Source organism: Emydura macquarii, unplaced genomic scaffold, assembly GCF_026122565.2.
Source record: "Emydura macquarii macquarii isolate MOO-44397 ecotype Brisbane River unplaced genomic scaffold, CSIRO-AGI_Emac_v2 contig_3451, whole genome shotgun sequence".
Classification (NCBI taxonomy): domain Eukaryota; kingdom Metazoa; phylum Chordata; order Testudines; family Chelidae; genus Emydura; species Emydura macquarii.
Window position 1 is genome coordinate 6,037,901 of NW_027133588.1, and position 14,936 is coordinate 6,052,836.

At 39.6% G+C, this 14,936-nt stretch overlaps 1 protein-coding gene across 1 annotated transcript in view; it reads left to right on the plus strand.

The window, feature by feature from the left end:
* The window catches only part of RORA (RAR related orphan receptor A), an 82,171-nt gene that overhangs the window by 33,871 nt on the left and 33,364 nt on the right, over positions 1–14,936 (plus strand). The window lies entirely within an intron of this gene.

The window sequence follows — 14,936 nt, forward strand, 5'->3', positions numbered from 1 at the left end:
ACTTCAAAGTCCAGTTGGAGCAACTTAAATGCTACCATTATCAAAAACAGGGCAACTTTATCTTATGCTTTTCATAAGCATATTTTGTGTATATAGGTTAATATTTATATTCTAAGAATTGCCAGACTGGATGAAAGTCAGTAGGCCAGTATTTTGTCACTGATAGTGCCAGTAGCAGAGGAAGGTGCAAGAAATCTTGTAACAGCTAGTTATGGGATAACTTACCATCAGGGAAGATTCCTCCTGGGCGCCAATAAGTAAAGGCCGGCTTGTGTCTTAAGGCATTGAGGTTTTATCTCTTCCAAATCTCTTGTTTGTTTCTAATATTTTACAGTAACAACTCTAGATGTTCTTGTTACTCATAGAAATATCTAATCTCTTTTGAAATTTTGCTAAGCTCTCATGGGACTCTTGCGGCAATGAATTTCACTGATTAATTGTGCTTTGGCACTGGTCTTCATGTCAGGGGAACTTTGGGTGTCAGGGTTCTATTCCCAGCTGTGCTGACATGCTATTGGGCTATTCATTTAACCTGTCTATGCTTCTATTTCCTCTATCTGTGTCTTGTCTATTTGGATTGTAAGCTCTTGAGGAGGGATTGTTTCTTACTATGTGTTTGCATGTGGTCTAGCACAATGAGGCCTTGAAGATGCTACTCAAAGGAGTATTTCCTTTTTATCACTTTTGAACTTACCAAACTTACCACCTTTCAATTTCATTGACTGTGCCCTTGTTCTTGTGCAGTGAGACAGGGAGATTAGGGTTCTTAATAAACCACCTTGTCTCATTCATTGTTTTGGATATGTCTAACATGTCCCCTCTTATTCAACTCCCCCTACAAGGTAAACAGTCCCCAGGCTTTTCAGTCTCCCTTCATATGAGTTTTTCCATTCCCTCTTTAGTAATTCTTGTCACCAGTCTCGGAACCCCCCCCAAATTCAGCTTTTTTCTTTCTGAAATGGGGTGACCAGATCTGACGTTGTTGTTCTAGGAGAGGGTGACCAGCTGATTTATATAACGGAGTAGTATTTTCTGAATCATTCTCCATCCCAGTCTTTACGCATCACAAAACGTATTTGCTGAAATATTTAAGATGTGCAATGTTGCAGAGTTAACACTGCTGCCGGAATATGACACTCTGCATTTCCTGACTTTGTGATTTTAAGGATATAATCTTTGCATTGTATTAATATACTATGAGGAGAGCTTGGGACAGCCAGGGTGTGTGCGCGCAGGGAGCGGACTGCATTTAGCTCAAACTAGAGGAGAAAATCTCTTGTAATGATCATCCCAGAATATGGGAAAGTACTGGAAAGTTAAGAGCAGGTGAAAGGTTTTCAGATGAAATATTGAAATAGCACACATGGTAAAATTTATAACTATGCATTCAGACAACCTATCTGTAATAGAATTGTCTTGGATCGCATGCTTTAGCCAAATCCTACATTGTTCTTTCCACCATCCAATTCTCTGCTAAGACCACGTGTGAATGTTCCCCGTGTAAGTGGGCTCAGCAGGGCTGAGGTTGGGGGACTGAGGAGTTGCTGCTCACAAGCATTCTTCTTTTACTGGGTACAAATATCTACAGTGTTAACTTAGGCTTTGCAGCAGCATCACCCTTCCAGCAGAGCTCCTGCAGGAATCGTGCGGTTGGGGTGAGGTGAGAGTCAGAGGGATGCACAAAAGCTATGCAGAGGCGGAGTATGACCACTCGGGAAGATGATGGGAACGTTATCCATCACATCAATATTTCAGTCTCTGGGTGATACTGCACCAAAAAGCAGCTCTGGACTAATGTGGTCTTATTCTTCAGGGACACACGGACACGAATACACTCCTCCTAATATTAATTGTACTGCTGCATGGAGGAGCTCATCCTGTGAAAGGCATTGACCTGACAGGAGAAGTTTGAGTTCCATTACTGAGTGAAAGTCAAGACGGTCCATAACCAAATGTCTCTCAGAAAAGGCATAGACACTTGATGTTTAAGCTGTTCTTTCTACTGTCCTGTGAATTCAATATGCATTGACTGCAATGACATCTACAGGTTAAGAAGTGCACATGAACTGCAAATTACCCTGTTGCTTATAGATGTCAGTAAAAATTTTACATTACATTTTACATTTTTCTTTCCCTTGTGATGGAGAAAACATCTCTTATAATCAACATTTTTGGTGCTTGCCACTAGAAACTAAGTAGATAACACTGCAATAGCTGTGGATTTGGCATCCTCTGAAATAGCTGTCTGACTAATTAAGAGAACTGATGACATTTCCTATGAAAAGGCAAAGCAGCACAGGTGCACTAGAGATGGAGTTAATGAAAAACACATTTTAAAAATCTTTATTACTGGTTAAAATAATTCCTCGGGTCTGGTAAGGGGATTAATATAAGTGCATAGACTTGGGTAGAATAGAGGACTCTGACGATCCTAATTTGTTGATGATTTTAACATTGATGTGCTTTTAATAGTCAGGTATTATAGGAAGCCCAATTTACAGAATAAATGCCCAGATCTTACTACCACACATGGACCCAGGGAGAGGTGTTTAGAGGGAGAGGAGTTGAGTGATAGCGAGTGGAAACTTCTTGACTATTCTGAGGCTGTTTTGAGCCTGTGTTTGGTTGTTATTGTACATCTATTAGATGAATCACTTCAATATGAAAATTTTAACTAGACAGAGTATATCTTTGTATGAGAAACTAATTGTGCCACTTGGCATGCAACATCAAAGGAAATTTGTTTCATGACATCAAGTTCCCATGCAGCCAAAATAAAGAAAAATATTTTTTAAATGCAAATGTAGTCACTTCAGTTTGCAGGAACTCCTTTTCTGGGTGAGATGGTCTGTCTGTCTGCTCACTTTACTTATAAAAGGTGAATTCAGATTTTAGAGTGGTTTTTCATGAAAGCTCAGCTGTCTTGTGAGAAAGTGGCTGATATGCCATCCATGGTCGACAAGCTTTTAACATAATCACTCAAAGTACCGCTTCTCAGTGCTCCCAGGAACACATCCTGCCATTCTCTGAGGCAAAACCCCCCAGTGAAGTCTCTGAACCCTAGCAAAAGTTCTGGAGAAAGCCAAGTCATGATAAAATGCTCTGTTTAAAGGGACATTATCTTGATTGTAATCCCATCTTTTTAATTTTACCTTCTGGATTCTGGAAATAACATTCAATTGGTGTATGATTTAGCCTAATGATAAGTGTAAACAAATTAATGTATACGTGTTATGATAGAGGAATATGGATGCAACATTTTTAAAGCACACTCAGCTTTTTAAACGATATTCTGCAGAGTTATTAACTATCAAAGTGTGTGTGTGCAAGGAATGCACAAAGTGGAAATACCAACAATGTGGGTTATAGTTTAACTTCACTAATACTGACAAGTGTCCCTTTAACAATTCAGGAGCCTACCGATCACGTTGTTAGCGTTAATGAATTTAGCTGAACCTGTTAATAATGTTGATGCAATATTGCAAGCTGATTAGCTTTCCCACCTGCTTTTTTCTAGTAACAGTAGGTGTCATTTGATTTGTGCTAGTGCAGATAGTGACAAGGCTATTGAACTGAGGTGTAATTTTACAAACAGATAACACAAAGGTACACCGCTCTTTTGAAGAAGCAGCAGCCATATTTCATGTTTTGTACAGTTAAAAAATGTCTAATGTTATGGTCTCTTAAGTACCCTTCACATCACCATTATGAAATGCTGGTTGTATGACCCTATATGAAGCAGTCAGCGTCATTCCACTGCCAGGTATATTTAATCTCATAATCCTGCATCTGGCATGATTGTACACCATTTAGATGATAGCTGCAACAATTGCTTCCTAAGTATAGTTATATCATGATTTAGAAGCATGCTTGCCACATGTAAACAAAAATAATAAAGATCAGCATAGTGAGATGTGATATTTCTGGCATTTAACACTGTTAAATGTTTGTTTAAAATTAAAATCCACTTGGTAAATTCTTCTTTTCTCTTTTAGGTAGTGGAAGCCACAGAATTTAAAAATGTTCCCATAAACAAATGTTTAAGGACAAGAAGTTTGGGGAAAAAGATGTGGATGTAATGAAATTAAAATGTCACCAGCTAATGGTAGAAAATCTAGCCTAAAACATGAGCTAAATTCCACTCTCAATTAATCCATGAAAGCATGGAAACTTTTTTTTTTTTTTTTTTTTTTTTTTTGTGGGTGAAGGGGAAGGCTTTCTTCAAAATGAAGAAATTACTTCATTTTGAAGAAAGAAAATTTTGGATTTTGATTTAAAAAAAATTTTGTTTTCAGTTTTTCATCCAAAAATGGAAAGCATTAGGGTTTTGGTTTTTTTCCAGTTTTTATTCCCCCCCAAGAAAAATACTTACCATTGTCCAACCAGCTGGTCAAATGGTATTATTCCAGATTTACACTGCAGGGCTTTCCTGTCCCTTTCCATTGTAGTTTAAAAAAAAAAATCAACATGCAGACCCCATTCAGTATATGTTACTTCTTTGAATGCATGAGAAAAATGAACTATGAAAACTTCATGATCCCCCAGCTATATAAAAGACATAAGGGAACACACACAACCTCAAGATCATAAGTCTTCAGGGTACCTCTCCTGACAGCACACATATGTAGGCCTACCATCTTATGTTTTTGTCAGAAAATATGGATTGACCTCTCCTAGCAATAGAGAACCATGGTGTATAACATATGACAATAGGACCATATAGGTGTCCCTGCTATATGTGCTCATCTTCACAAGTGACCAAGGTTAATGGTTATCAACAAAAAAAAAATTAGGGATGACAAAAACGTTATGAATCCTAGAGTTCTGTGACATCATCCAGACTGGGCCAGCTTTGTTTGCCTGCCGCTTACAGGATAAATGCAGTGGCAACTCAGAACAGAAATGTTATCTAGAGAAGCTGCTGTTCACCATTCCCAAGTGCTGTTACAATATGCTGAACTTGGGTTTACTTTTTTTTAAAAACAGACATGTTTCATTACATGTAAACTGGGGGGTATGTGCACCTAAATATTTGATATTCCCGTGTCAATGGCAGTAGTTTATGGCTATGTAATTATGCTCCTAATTCTTGGTTTTTTTAAATGTAAAAAATACAGTTAACACAATAGCTGAAATTCCAGAGTTCAGACAGCTTGCAGCAGTATTTTGCATGTCCATGCCATATTTGATCTGAACATCTTAAAGCACCCTAGAAGCATGAAAGGGCAAATTGCCACAGCTGGCCCCCTGTAAAGCTCCCTAGAACACATCCCAGTTTCTTTGCTATGCAGCAGTGTGACGGGATAACCCGCCCCCTTACGAGCAGTGGTGTTTAGTGATCAGCCCATCCCCATGATGTGGTGTGGCCTTTAAAGATTCTGAAAGGTCTGATAAGTATACAAGGGTCTAGAATGTATCGATAGAGAGGAAGTGATCCAGGAAATAAGCAGCTCTTGGGAGGAAATCCCATCACTGCGACTTTAAAGGCTCGGGATCAGGAGCTTTGCAGAGAGGGCAGGGCAAAAGGTTGTCCATCCACCCAAACAGTGGGGTGAGTTGGGAGAAGGACTAATATAAATTCTGCCTCTCCCTCATGGCCGGGCAGACTCAAGCAGGAAAAGGCTGTCTTGTGAACTCTTGAGTACTAACTGGAGAAAGGGGCCAGCTGAGGGAGAAGCTAGCTAACATACAACCCAGATCTGAGGCAGAGAGCTGGGGCCCTCTATTTAAGCAAGGATAAAGGTAACCCAGAAAGGACTGGGAATGTGGCCAAAAGGGCAGGCTTCAGAGAAACCCCAAAGGTCAGAAGAGTCTTTTGTTTGTTTGGGATTTTTGTTTGGACTTGTTATCCTGAAAGCAGGTTGAGCTCAGTGACCCAGCTGGATGACTGAGCAACGTGAACCCTGGGCGAGAGGAGGAAACTGAGGCAGGGAGTAGTCCTGCCGTGCCACACTTAGCAGCAGGTGCTGCAGGGCAGTCACACTCTCATGACAACCATATACATAGTTGCCATTTTTAAAATGAGGCTGTGCAATATATTGTCTCTTATTTTTGAAGACTTGTTTTACTGAAACAGTATCTAGACTCACGCTGCATATTGAACATACCCCAGATCTGTTCTACTCCCATTCATGCCCTGGGTGGCCCATACAGTTAAACTTAAAAGGGCCAGAACTGTTAAATATGTTTGATTCACAAATGGGTGCTATTCAGGCACTGGAGAAAGGATCCCAGCTCTGTTTTGTATGAGAAGCCAACATGTTACAGGATAATCCTGCCATTTTATTAAGCTTGGAAGCCTTTTCTTCCCTTGTTGAAACACTCAAACCAGTCTTGGCTTTGGAATGCACAGGACCTTGCATGGAAGGACCTCACCCCTCCTTCTTTGTCTGCTTCCCTTCCACCTCCCCCAGAGTAATTTTAGTTCATCTGTTTTGTAACTGCAGTGAAGTAATGATTATGCTCCATGCTGTGGTTCGTGACTGCATCATCTTCTCCATCTGGGAGAGGGGTAGAATCTGTGATCACAGCTGGTAATTGGTTTTTTTTGTTATGCCTGGCATGTTGTCTTATCCTCAAAGAATGTTACAAAATGAGTATCCTTAAGTACCATCTTGCTAAGTTACTATTATATACAGTAGAAGATTAATCTAAAGCAGTGTTTCTCAATTTCTTTCCACCCACGGAACCCTTGCGCGCCCATGCCATGCCCTCGGAACCCTTGCCCACACATGACATACTGTCCGCTGAAAAGTCAAGGAAATCTTCCTCTTTTCGGCGGCGCAGTATTTGCTTGATTCGACGGCGCACTTTCTGGGCCGTTTTCGGCGGCGCGCGAGCTGCTGATCGGCGGCACCAGATTTTTTTAACATTTGGTGGCGCGGTACGTCTTCGCGGAACCCTTCCGCTCAGCCCACGGAACCCTAGGGTTCCGCGGAACACCATTTGAGAACCACTGATCTACAGTATTAATTGTTCTTAAATGTCCAGTCTTCTATAATTTCATGCATTTCACAAAGCTATGATTTTTTTAAGGATCCTTTACAGCTAGTGAAGAGAGATTTTTTCCCAAGGAAATAGCTTTCAAATAGCCTGGGACAATGGAACACTTTTACACATACACCTCTGCAGTCCCCCCCCAAAATCATGATGAATGGAAAGCAGAAATAAACAAATGTATTGTGTGTCCAGCAAGACAGTGAAATTAAAGTAAACATTCTAGCAATGAAGGCTTGATTCAAGACTAGATGCTTTGATAACAGGCCAGATCATCAGTTGGTGTATATTGTTATAGTTCCATTGATTTAAATGGCACTAGGCTGATTTACATCAGCTGAGGATCTGGTCCAATGTTTCTTATGAAAAGCTATGTTCTCTGCTTGCATGCTGCTATCTAAGTTGGGAAAACCAAGATGGTGAACTATCTTTTTTTATCTGTTTAGTTCATATCATTCTTGTTCTTTCTAAAACAAATATTTGACTGCACTTTAAGAAATAGTTATTGACTTCAAATACTCTTGAGCAATAACACTCTTTTTGTGTCTTCCCAATAGACGATCAAACAAAATTAAATTGTCTAAAACTTCATTCTAAACAGTCGGTTGGGGGAGACTTTTAAAACATGCATGGTTAATGCTTTAAGCTGTTTGTCTGTGTACCTTAGGTGTCAGCATCTTCAGTGTTGGCTGTCCTTGCACATCTGTCCTCATGTACCCGCAATGTCAAACAATGGGAACGTTTTCTGGATGTGACAGTCCTAATCCCTTCTTACATGTAGACTTGTCGCTCAGTTGATTACTGTTGTGTTCCACTCTGCAGTGTGGTCGCTTCATAATGTGACTACTGTTGAATGCAAGAGTCATCGCTAGTACCTGTCATGCCATCAGCAAGCATTTGGGAAGAACATCTAGTTTTCAGATGCAAATTAGATTGCACTTTTTTCTCCTTGTGGCAACAGCTTGCTGTGGGTGGCAGAGGCGCTGCTGTTCAGTTCATGACAGGGCTGCATAATTCAAAGAGCCTTATATTCAGCCCTGGTGTCCAGTTTAGTGTGTGTAACTAACTGTGCGTTCAAAGCGAACAAGCGCCTATACAGGGGCATAAAAAGATACAATGTTTTCATCTTTTTGCAGTGCCATCAATTGTGTTAATAAAATCAGTGATTGGCTTGAAGTCCAGTGAAGGTGTGTCTGAACATAAGGGTAAAAAGTCAAGTGTCTTTTACATGTATTCATGATGTCAGGCGTTTGATGTTATAAGCCTGACATACCAAAGTAGCACTAGTGGGAGAGGGGAGAAATTAGCTAAAATCTAGGTAAAACCAAGAAAATGGAAAGAGGTAGGAGCAAGATGAAAATCATTCAGGCTATGTTTAGGCAAATTCGCTGCCGTCAGATCGACTTCTCTGGATCGACTGAGCGGTCAGTGAAGACCCGCTCAGTTGATCCAGAAATCGACATATTAAGACCACCTTCTCAAGTGGCGCAGTGCAATGAAGACGGGCGCAGAAGAGAAGCAGAGAAGTCGACGGGAGTTATGCAGGTTTTTTGCATAGCTTGCGTAACTCCTGTCGACTGCCGCCAAATCTCCGAGGTAAGTGAAGACAAGGTAGACAGCTTTTTGTGAAATAACAAACTCCATGCAAATGAATCTCCCACAACACCTAGTTCAATAATTAACTGCTTTTTGTTGCCCAGACAGTTGCAGATGTTTGAGGATCCAGTCAACCCAGCTGACTCAGTTATGGACTATGGGGAAAGGGATTAATTGTCCCTCCTCTACCAAATGCGCTCCACTTAATTTTGACTTTTAAGGTAACTGCTGGTCTTCCCTGGTGTTTGTGACTGATTGAGCGTTGTGCTGCTTTAGCTTATAAGAGAATCTTCTTTTACGCAGTAGGTTTTTTAATTACTGAGGGTATTATTTGTAGAAGAAAAATTGCTCCAGTCATTTGTAATGATTAGCAGTGTGTGTTTGTTTTGTTTTATTTTGAAAACCATTTTCCATTATAAGATTTAAGAATATTTTGATGCTCTGGCAACTTAAAATTTTCCAGCAATTAGTCAACTGAACAGATCAGTTAAAACATACACACACACCACCACAACAACAAAACCTTAGTTAAAAAGCAGTAATTATACACCTTATGGAATCCAGACATTTTTCAAGTAGCCTGCAGTTACCCTAAGTTAAAATGACTAAATTGGAGCAAGTGTCTTAATTTAGTAACAGAGCTTGAGCTACTTAAATTAAAATGTGTATGTTGCATCTTGTGGTTTAATATAGAGCAATATACACAGGTACTAGAGCGATGGACATGGTGTAAGAACCTAAATGGAAGAGCATAGTTGCCCTGTGTCACACTCAAATCAGGCAAGTAGAGGCAGAAAGATTTAGATTTTCGCCAGCAATTAATTTCATGGGCCCAAATTGTGCTAGAAGGAAGAAGAGGCCAGGACTGTCCTTCTTAAAAATTTACCCCCATCTACGTACTTTAATACTCATTTAAACTGAACAGCTTCCTAGTGTTGTGTACTGCTGAACAGTGTAGAGAGGCCTTCTGATAGGGGCCCAGCAATGTTCAGCCACAAGGATGTTAAACAGGGCACTGAATGGAGCCTGCCTCCTAAATTCCCTTGGTTTTGGGAGGCATTTCTCATATTTTGTTTTTAATTAATGCTTTGATGCTCTTGGTTCCACTCATGTACCATACCCATTGACTTCAGTGGAGTTGTACCTGTGTAATTGAGTAGAATTTGGCCCAGTAAGTTTGTGTCAAAACAAATAGCATGTGTTCTAAGAAAGCTGTTATAGCCATTTATGTAGCCCTAGAATGAATGAGGTTTTAAATAGCTTAATGTATGTGAACAGTCAGATGATCACTTAACTAAATGTAACATATTTAAGAAATTTGTGGAGCTGTGGTGCCACTAGCTTTTGGTTTATTGAAACTGCAGATGTTTGGAGGAGAGAAATTTGCAGCTGAATTGAATTACTTAGGGTGCATGATGGAGCAAATTTGTTTAGGTAATGAAGCTGAAAATGCAGGGGGATTAGAATATTATATAGTAAAAGTGTTCTTTGTTAATTGTTGTGCTCAGATTTTGTTGCCTTAAACAGTACATTACACGTACCTTCCTTGTTTGTGTCAATGAATATGTATGACTCCTAATTTAATCAGTATACTTATAAAACAGCAGTAGCAATGTTGTTTGGCACAAATCACAGCCTTTCAGAAGCAGGTTAGCTCCATTTATATACTTAACATGGTTAGTCTAACACCCTATTTCAATATGTGAGGTGAGGAAATTTTGCAAAGCCTGTGAGGTAGAAAACATCTAACTCAGATGCAGGAAAGGATTTTTCATTATTATTAAATATTTATTATATAGAGAGGAAGAAACTTTTGTGACTAAGGCACTGGACTGGAGATCTGGGTTCAGTTTCTGGCTCTGCTATGAACTCCTTGTGTGGCCTTGAATAAGTCACTGAAGAGTCAAGCTAGTAAAGAACTTTGAGCATCCAAATGGTCCCAGTGGTGTAAATGGAACTATGTGCTTGAAGTAAAGCACATGCATAAGAACTTTGAAGGACCAGATCCAAGGTGCTTAGCACTTTGCAGGATTGAGCCTAGAGGGTCCAATTCAACAAAGCAATTAAGCATGTGCTTAAATCCATTTCTACTCAGCAAAGCAGGAATCAATGCCGCAGAAGCATGTGCACAAAACTAATCACTACTACTGCCTGGAAAACTGGTTTTCCCTACACCCCCATAAAAACTTTCCTATCCAGAGATTCTGTTTTTCCACAAGAAATTCTGAATCTTTGCAAAAGGGTTGGGGGTGAGAGTGCTTTCCTACATTTTGTTTCGCAGCTCTTTCAAGTTACTACTCAGATGGGAAACAGTAAGTGTGAATATGTGGGGAGAGAAACCACTTTTAAAAGTGATCCTTTCACTTAAGTATTCTTTCTCTCTGCCATCAACAATTTGACTGTTTTTCTCACTTTTGCCAGTTGGAAAACAGCAAAAAGTGTATGGGAGCACCCACAATTTTTAAATGAGAACTTATGGAGAAAATTTGGCATTAGTTTCCCTAATTTTTTTGTTCTGAAAAACTTTTGGAAAGTGACCGATTTGTCAAATGAAATTTTTTGCATGAAAATGTTATTTTCACCAAAACCCCACTTTTCCACTGAGATAAACTTGTAATCAGAAAACTTTCTACCAGTTCTATTGATAACATACCTAGGTGTTTTGCTGAATCGGAGCCTTAATCTATTTCTCAGTTTCCCATTTGTAAATGGGAATAATGCTCGCTTTGTCTGACTTGTCTATTTAAACTATAAGAATTTGGGGCAAGGGCTGTCTCCTTGCTGTGCCTAGCACGATCTGGCTCTGATCTTGGTTTGAGCCTCTACACACAGGATAACACAAATGATTAAATGTAAAACTTGTAAAGAACTGTACATTTACACAGCAGTTCACAAAGGCAGAGTTAGACTCCTTCCTTCCCTGCCCTGAGGGAATCTCAACAAGACCAGGCACAGGACAGTATTTCACTAGAGGGAAGGATGTGAGAATTAAGGGAGGGGTGATATCTGAAGAAGTGGGTTTTGGGGAGGGACTGTGGGAGAGAGGGTTCTTGTCAGACAAGTGCAAGGAGGCTGTTCCAGACTTGGACAGAAGGAAGGAATGAAGCACAGGGTGGGAGGAGATGAAGGGAAGATGCTGGAGTATAGGCAGTTTACAAAGATGCCAAGTTTGGTTGTCTGTTGGGAATACGCATTTGAAATTAGGCTGAGAATCATCTAATTTTATTTTTGAAAACGTAAATGTAACTAAAATGTACAAGCCAAAATCGATGCCCCAAAGGTAATATGGCCAGTGAATAAAAGATCCAAATCAAAACATCAGGGATGGATGGGAAAGGAATGTCCAGTGGTTAGGACACTAGCCTACCACTTGGCAGACACGGGGTCAGTTCACTGCTCTGCCACAGATTCCCTGTGTGATCTTGGGGAAGTCACTTGGCCTCTCTGTCCTTCCATTTCCCAACAGTAAAACAGGGATAATAGTACTGCCCTACCTCACAGGGGTATTGTGAGGATGAAAACATTAAAGATTGTGAGGTGTTCAGACACTACAGTGATGGGGGCTGTATAAGTATCACGGATATATGGAAGTACTGCCTCTTACCCTCAATACTCATTTTGTATTCTCAAGAGATTTCTGCAGTGGCCTGTTGTACTACTCAGGTGACTCTGCCAGTTTGAGCCTGTATTTGGTATTCTTGGTGTGTGTGGTTTTGACTCTTTAATTCAGTGTCTGGGTGGGAGTGTGCCACTATTTTCTGCACAGGACACCCTCAGTAGGGTTCTAGAACATATTTTTTTCAGAATATGAAATATTCTTAGTCTTCTAATCTACCAGTATAAAACTACATCTGTCACCTTCGTATCCATAGCCGTTTCTAAGCAACCACAAGAGTTTATTTTTTCTCCAATTCATATGGAGGAAATAATTGGTTCATGCATGATCCAAAATCAGTCTGAGCACCACCCTGGGAGACTAGAATTGTGAACTATAATTTAAGATAATTCTAGTTGAAAACATGAATTACAGTATTTTATATAACCTGAAAAAAAATCTACTGTATAAATGTGTAAGCACAAAACAGACACAATTAACATTAATAGTGCAGAAAACTTGGATGCTGGGAATGTGAGTAACTCAAGTTGTAACATATTCTTGACAAGCAAAAATGTTTCCCACATGTCTTGTTTGCGTATGAACAAGATTTTAGCAAGTCCATGTTTGCATCTCAAAGTTAAAAATGAGAAAGGGTAAGATACCATATTTTCACCCTTATAAGAAGAACATGAAGTTTATGAACAGGCCGTTAGCATTCACTAGCCATAAAGTAGCTGTGCCCTTTAATAACTTTACAGAAAGTATGTGAATTTGTGACAGGGATTCCATTTTAGTATTGATTTGCAAAAGCAATTACTTCCAGCAGTAATTGATCTGATGTCTTTCCCTGCATTAATTTGTAATTCAGTTATTGGTTATGGCAATCCCAAGCAATTTATGCATTAGACCTTCATTCCTCTGAATTGTAGCTCAAAAGTGAAAAGTAAAGGGGTGAAGTATTAAATGTTGTGTGATGCTAGAAACTAAGTGTACTAAAGATTGAGTAGATTATGATAAATTCAGAATTTAAAGAACATACTTAATTTGGTGCAACTATCCTTATCCATAATGATCAGTAAATGCTTCAGTGGCCAGGGTCTTGGTTCTTTTTGTAAATTCCATTTCATTATAGCAATAGGACATTCCAAACTAATGTTAGGCTAATTATTGACCTTTTTAGACAATTCATCACTTAGCCTTAAGCCAGTACTGTGAAGACAGGTTACATTCCTCCAGAAACAAATTGTGAATGTCCTCTTGCTTAGCCATGTGAAAAGAAATAAGTATTGCTTACTGAAACTTCAGATGAGACTAACGAATAAATAGTGATAACATGCAAACAATAGCCGATTACATCAGTTTCTACATGTAATAGCACAGCAATTACATATACAGAAATGGAGTATAAAAAATATATTGAGGTTTTTCTGTCCAGTTCAGTCTTTTCTATTGACTGGTAACAGGAGTTGGACTGGGATGCTAATTCACAGCAGAAGGGAAGAAAGATGGTCATACGTTTCAAGTACAGAAGTAAGAGCCAGGTGATCAGTCCCAGAAATGATCTCAGAATTTCTGTGTGGTTGTTAGGTCAGTTGCTTAATACCCATGTCTCCATTTCCTGTAGGTAAAATAAGGATAATGCTTTGGACATGAACATTTGTGAAGTGCTCAAATGCTGTAGTAATATCTAATGCAGATAATACATTAGTAAAATAATATAAATTAATGCTTTTGGTAGCTTCCTCCCCTGTTATTTTCAGTGTGTGAGCCGAACAGCAAAGTGAAATTAAGGAGCTTGTGTGGAGGGTGCTGGCAAGCTTCCAGAGGTTTCAGAGGTCCTGTCTCCTTACGAATCCTAATATGACACTTTCATTGCAGCCTATCATTATAGCTGCCCCAGGGTGTGGGATTAAATATCTGGAAGTAGGCGGTGCCCATGATAGTGCAACTGATTCTAAATGCCTCCCCTCCTCCCCGTGTTAAAATGTTTGAGAACCACTGGTACAGAAATATCGGTAAAGAAGCTGTGTAGCTGCTGGGAGCTTCTTTCCTGAGCTCAGCATAGTAGCTAATGTTAGAGTTGGGAAGCAAGTCACTGCTCCTCAGCAGCTGTTCCATTCACTGCATTTTATATGGCTTGGGGAACATTCTAATTTGCCAGATGCTTGTAATAAATTTCAGACATGTTCACTTAATGTTTTCTAAACTGTGAGGCTCCCTATTGCATGCAAGTGGATCAGAGAAAAAAACGGAGACATTGCTTGCTTAACAACTATTCATTTCACACTGTCAGTGTACCCAGAGTTTAACAGTACATAGAACAATACACACACTCTAATCAGAAAAAGCACATACATTTACCATATGAACCCTTGCTGAGAAAAAGGCTAAGGTACCCCTAAACATATCGTGATGTAAGGTACTTGGAAGTTTACATGATGCCTAAATCTTAATCCACTGTTGGGCAACTATAAATTCAACAAAGTAAGTATAAAGTCTCTTGGAGGCAATGAGTTACTGGATTTAAACTTGTCGGAGGAGATTAACTGCTCTTCTACTAGTAAATTATGGTAAAAAGCTCCATTGTATCTTGGAAAATGTACGGTGGAGTTTGGAGCACCCCAGTTTAAACTAGAAAGGGAAATTGATGTAGCCTAGTCCCACAAAATTGCACAAACCAGTCTCAGAATTTTAGGAGACAGAGCGTACAAGGTGACAGCACTCACGTACACACCATTTTAAACAC